Raw genomic sequence first — 5,855 nt, 5'->3', positions numbered from 1 at the left:
AACTTTAATGCCGTGCCAGTGGAAGCAACCTTAGACACAGGTGCTTCGCTTTCTACGGTGCAAGCAGCTCTCATCTGTGTTAATGACTCACGGCAAGCAGAACACGTCACTGGGTGGGTCCGACAGTGAGCCTTGCTAATAACACCCCCTGCACTCCTGACAGTGTGACTTGGCTCTCTATTGGCTTCATGTGAAAACACTTCTACCAATATTTTGCCATAATCCCCAGCCTGTCCTCCCCTTTCATCCTAGGCATGGATTTCATGATTAGAGCCTCCTTGACCACCCATGTCCCCTCCAGAACTGTCTTTATGGATGACATCCCTTGTCCTGTGAGGATGAGGACTGTTCAGGTGAAGCATTCATTACAGGAGGAGCCATCATGTCACTAGACGCCTTACAATCCAGTCTCATGTCCAAAGTCGCTCAGGCAAGCCTTGAGGATGGACAGAAAGCAGCCATGCTCAGTCTCTTCATCCGGTTCAATGACATGTTTGATGGTCATCTGGGGCGCACTTCAATGACTGATTGATACAGGGGACACAAAGCCTGTAAACCTCCCTCCTTATCGCACCTCTCCAACAAAAAAATGAATCATAGAGGAGCAGGTTGAGCAGATGTTGCAGGACGGCATCATTGAGCCATCCACTGGCCCATGGGCTGCTACTGTCGTTATTGTTAACAGGCCTGGTTCTGATCCAAGGTTCTGTGTGGACTACGGAGGCGTCAACGAAGTCACAAAAAAGACTCGTACCTCTTACCACGTATTGACGACTCACTTGACCTTCTGGCAAGGGGGCAGTTCATCACAACACTGGACTTAGCTCGAGGATACTGGCAGGTGGCAGTTGTGGAGGAGTCACGACCAAAGACAGCCTTTATTTCACACTGTGGTCTTTTTCAGTTTTGTGTGCTCGCCTTTGGTCTCTGCAACGCCCCAGCCACGTTTCAGAGACTAATGAACACGGTACTGGTGGGTCTCATCTGCAAAACATGTGCTGTGTATTTAGATGACATTGTTGTTGCTTCCCCCACCTTTGAGCAGCATCTAAACGACCTGGAGGAAGTGCTCAACAGACCCAAAACTGCTGGCCTCTCATTGAAGCTTAAGAAATGTCAGTTCTGTCTGAGTGAGCTCACATTCCTTGGCTACCGCATCACACCCTCTGGCATCAAACCTGATGAGGACAAAATAAAAGCTGTGATAGAGTTCCAAACCCCGTCCACCGTGAAACATGTCAGACAGTTTCTCGGACTGACCAGATATTACCTGCATTTTGTCCAGTACCATGCTCGCCATGCGGAGCCCCTCCATGCACTCACGAGGAAGGATGCAGTTTTCTGTTGGGATGACAAATGTCAGGAATCCATGGACATTTTGAAAGAGCGTGTCACATCTGCACCAGTCTTAAGTTTCCCTGACTTCACAAGCCCTTTTTTCATTCACACTGATGCCTGTGACCTTGGGCTGGGAGCTGCATTGATGCATTGGCCCAAGATGGCAGCAGATGTCAAGCAATATGTCATGTCCTGCTCAGTCTGTCAGCTTACTAAGCCCAGCCAGAGGAAACCAACTGGTCTCATGGTCCCCATCTTGCCTCAGAAGCCCTGGGAGTGTGCAGGAGTGGATTTCGTTGGCCCATTACCCCGAACTGCATCTGGTAACACCTACTTGCTGGTCTTTGTTGACTATTTCTCTAAGTGGATTGAGGTGTGTGCAGTTAGGGAGGCAACAGCGCAGGTGGCAGCAGGAAAGTTTGTCAGTGAGGTGTTTGCCAGATATGGTGCCCCAACCTACCTGATCTCTGACAGAGGCTCACCCTTTGTCAGTGAGTTATTTGACCATGTCGTTTCCACCCTGGGATCTGTGCACAGGCTCACTACGGCTCAACACCCCCCAACGAACGCGACAGAACGTGTGAACCGGGCACTCAAAACTGCCATACGTGCCTATGTTGGGAACAAGCACAGGGCGTGGGATAAATACCTGTCACAAATCTGCTTTGCTCTGCTTACAGCCCCCCATGAAAGCACACATGAAAGCTCAACCTCAGGATGGCATGGATGAGCTGGATGTGCCGTACCCAGAGACTCTCAGAGCCTACCTACAGGAAGCTCACAACCATGCCAGAGCAGCTCTTGACCACAGTCACAACAGACAAAATTACTATTATGACTTGAGACACCGTCAGGCCTCCTATGCTGTTGGTGACCTTGTTTGGGTAAAGACCCATTCTAGGTCTGGCGCACAGTCCAACTTTGCAGCTAAACTAGCACCCCTGTTCACAGGCTCACTCCGTGTTAGTCAGAAGCTGGGAGATGTGAACTACAGACTGACTGGGCTGGACACTGGTGTGGATGCTGGAGTCTTTCATATAGTTAACTTGCAACCTTTCCACACTTGGGACTCTGTATCCCCCAGCAGGCGTGCTGTATCTGTGGCTGTGGAGCAAACCAACGCCTGGTCTCTGGACAAAGGTGGACCCCTCACCCAGACTGACAGCCAGACTGACCTCCCTGCTGCAGACATGTGTGTTGACTTGCCTGGTGACACTGACTCTGGCCCAGTGCCAGTCATGGACTGTGACTCTGAGGTCCGCTCAGTTATGAGTGTGTCTGACCCGAACCCTGATCACACTGACCGATATAACCTCAGCCCGAGACATCACCCCAGAATCACATCTGGTTGGTCGGCCAGCGGGTGGACAAACTCTTACCATACTGACAGACTTGACCTGTAATAGGCAGTTGGTTTGTTATGTCGAGTATGTGCTAATAATTGAAAAGCATTGCAATTTTTACAGTTCTGTGTCATAGAATTATTTTTGCATTCTTTGTGTTTGCATTGTGTATCCTGCCTCAGTGGTACAAGTTTCGCCACAGTTAAAATTTCCTTGCAGGATTTTGTTGAGGTATTTATCTCCGCCTGAGGTATTTATCTCCTCATACAATGGTCAAACCATTGTGAATTCACACATGGGTGTTTTCAGTCCTCTGTGACATTGTTAGTGGATGTGTCCAGTCCCTTATGTCGACACTACTGGATGTGCTCAATCCTTTGTGACATCAAAGGCATATTTGGCCAGTCCTTTGTGACATCACTATTGGATGTTTGCACTTGTTTGTGTCATCACAGGTGGATTTGGCCAGGCCTTTGTATCATGATATTTGGATATGCTCAATCCTTTGCAACATCAAAGACGGATTTCAACCTCCTTTGTGACATCACTATTGGATATTTGTATTCCTTTGTGTCATCACAGTTGGATGTGGTCAAACCGTTGTGAATTCACCCTTGGATGTTCTCAATCCTTTGTGCCATTACAATTGGATGTGTCCAGTCCCTTGTGTCGTCAATGATGGATGTGTTCGGTCCATTGTAACATCACAGGTGGATTCGGCCAGTCCTTTTTATCATCACTGTTGGATTATTGCACTCCTTTGTGTCATCACAGTTGGACATGGTCAAACCGTTATGAATTCACACTTGGATGTTTTCAGTCCTTTATCACTGTATCGCTGTATCATGACATTTGGATGTGCTCCTTTGTGACAACAAAGCTGGATTAGCAAGTCCTCTGTAACATCACAATTGGATGTTTGAACTTTGTGTCATCACAGTTGGACATGGTCATACCATTGTGAATTCAGGCATGGGTGTTTTCAGTCCTTTGTGACATCACAGGTGGCTATGGGGAGTCCTTTGTTTGTATTGGATGTTTGCACTTCTTTGTGTCATCACAGGTGTATTTGGCCAGTCCTTTGTATCATGCCATTTGGATGTGCTCAGTCCTTTGTGACATCAAAATCAGAGTTGGCCAGTCCTTTGTGACATCACAATTGGATGTTTGAACTTTGTGGCATCACATTTGGTTGTGTCCAGAGCTTTGTGATATGACATTTGGATGTGCATATTCCATTGTAACATCACAGGTGGATTAGTGCAGTCCTTTTTGTCATCACTATTGGATTATTGCACTCCTTTGTGTCATCACACTTGGACATGGTCAAACCATTGTGAATTCACACGTGGGTGTTTTCAGTCCTCTGTGACATTATTATTGGATTTTGCCAGTCCCTTGTGTCGACACTACTGGATGTGCTCAATCCTTTGTGATATCAAAGGCATATTTGGCCAGTCCTTTGTGACATCACTATTGGATGTTTGCACTTGTTTGTGTCAACACAGGTGGATTTGGCCAGTCCTTTGTATCATGACATTTGGATATGCTCAATCCTTTGCGATATCAAAGAAGGATTTCAACCTCCTTTTTGACATCACTGTTGGATGTTTTCAATCCTTTGTGTCATCACTGCTGGATGTGTTCATTCCATTGTAACATCACAGGTGGATTAGTGCAGTCCTTTTTGTCATCACTTTTGGATTATTGCACTCCTCTGTGTCATCACAGTTGGACACGGTCAAACTGTTGTGAATTCACACATGGGTGTTTTCAGTCCTCTGTGACATTATTATTGGATGTGTTCAATCCTTTGTGACATCAAAGGCATATTTGGCCAGTCCTTTGTGACATCACTGTTGGATGTTTGCACTTCTTTGTGTCATCACAGGTGGATATGGCCAGTCCTTTGTGTCATGACATTTGGATAAAAATCCTTTGTGACATCAAACAAGGATTTCAACCTCCTATTTGAAATCACTGTTGGATATTTGCACTCCTTTGTGTCATCACAGTTGGATGTGGTCAAACCGTTGTGAATTCACCCTTGGATGTTTTCAATCCTTTGTGCCATCACAATTGGATGTCCAGTCCCTTGTGTCATCATTACTGGATGTGTTCGGTCCATTGTAACATCACAGGTGGATTAGACCAGTCCTTTGTTCCATCACAGTTTGATGTGTCCAGTCCCTTGTGTGGTTTTATCACTTTTTATCATGAGATTTGGATGTGCTCAAATCTTTTGTGACATCAAAGGCAGAGTTGGCCAGTCCTTTGTGATATTACTATTTGATGTTTACACTCCTTTGTGGCATCACATTTTGTTTGCACCCCTTTGTGTCATTACAGTTGAACATGGTCAAACTGTTTTCAGTCCTTTGTGCCATCATGATTGGATGTGTCCACTCCCTTTTGTCGTCACTACTGAATTCGACATCACACATGGGGATTTGGTCAGTCCTTTGTGACATCACAGGTGGATTTGGTCAGTCCTTTGTATCATGACATCTGGATGTGCTCAATCCTTTGTGACATCAAAGGCGCCACTCCTTTGTTATTTGCCATTTTAGGATGTTTGCACTCTTTTGTGGCCTCACAGGTGGATGTTTAAGTCCTTTGTGATATCATACTTGGATGTGCGTAATCATTTGTGACATCACAGGTGGATTAGGCCAGTTCTTGGTGACATCACTAATGAATGTTTGCACTCCTCTGTGTCATCACAGTTGGATGTGGTCAAACCGTTGTGAATTCACACTTGTTGTTGTTTTCAGTCCTTCAGAACATCACTATTGGATGTGTCCAGTCCCTTGTGTCATCACTAGTGTATGTGATCACCCCTTTGTGACATCACAGGTGGCAGAGTCCCTCTCTAGCTCAGATGGCTGACTCCCTGCACATGTGAATGGCACAACACTGATATACGGATACTGTATACTTCATGTGGTTCACACTGTGATGATACAAAGAGTTCAAAGACAGTCAGAATTTGTTTTGCTCCATTGTTTTACAGACATTTTTCTTTTGCATGGGAAAAGTGTTTCTTGGGACCAAGCTGCCATTCTGACTGTGGCCACGCTGCCCAAATGCTCCTCTCTGGGGTTTTCCCTACATTAAAAGATGAATTTTCCTTTATGCAATGAGATACATATTTTTCTGAAAGTCTGTAAAATG

Source organism: Trachinotus anak, unplaced genomic scaffold (assembly GCF_046630095.1).
Source record: "Trachinotus anak isolate AG129_WGS33_773 ecotype Australia unplaced genomic scaffold, CSIRO_AGI_Tana_v1 ptg000002l, whole genome shotgun sequence".
Lineage (NCBI taxonomy): Eukaryota > Metazoa > Chordata > Actinopteri > Carangiformes > Carangidae > Trachinotus > Trachinotus anak.
The sequence above is the reverse complement of the archived record's forward strand: the minus strand, read 5'-3'. Positions refer to the sequence as shown.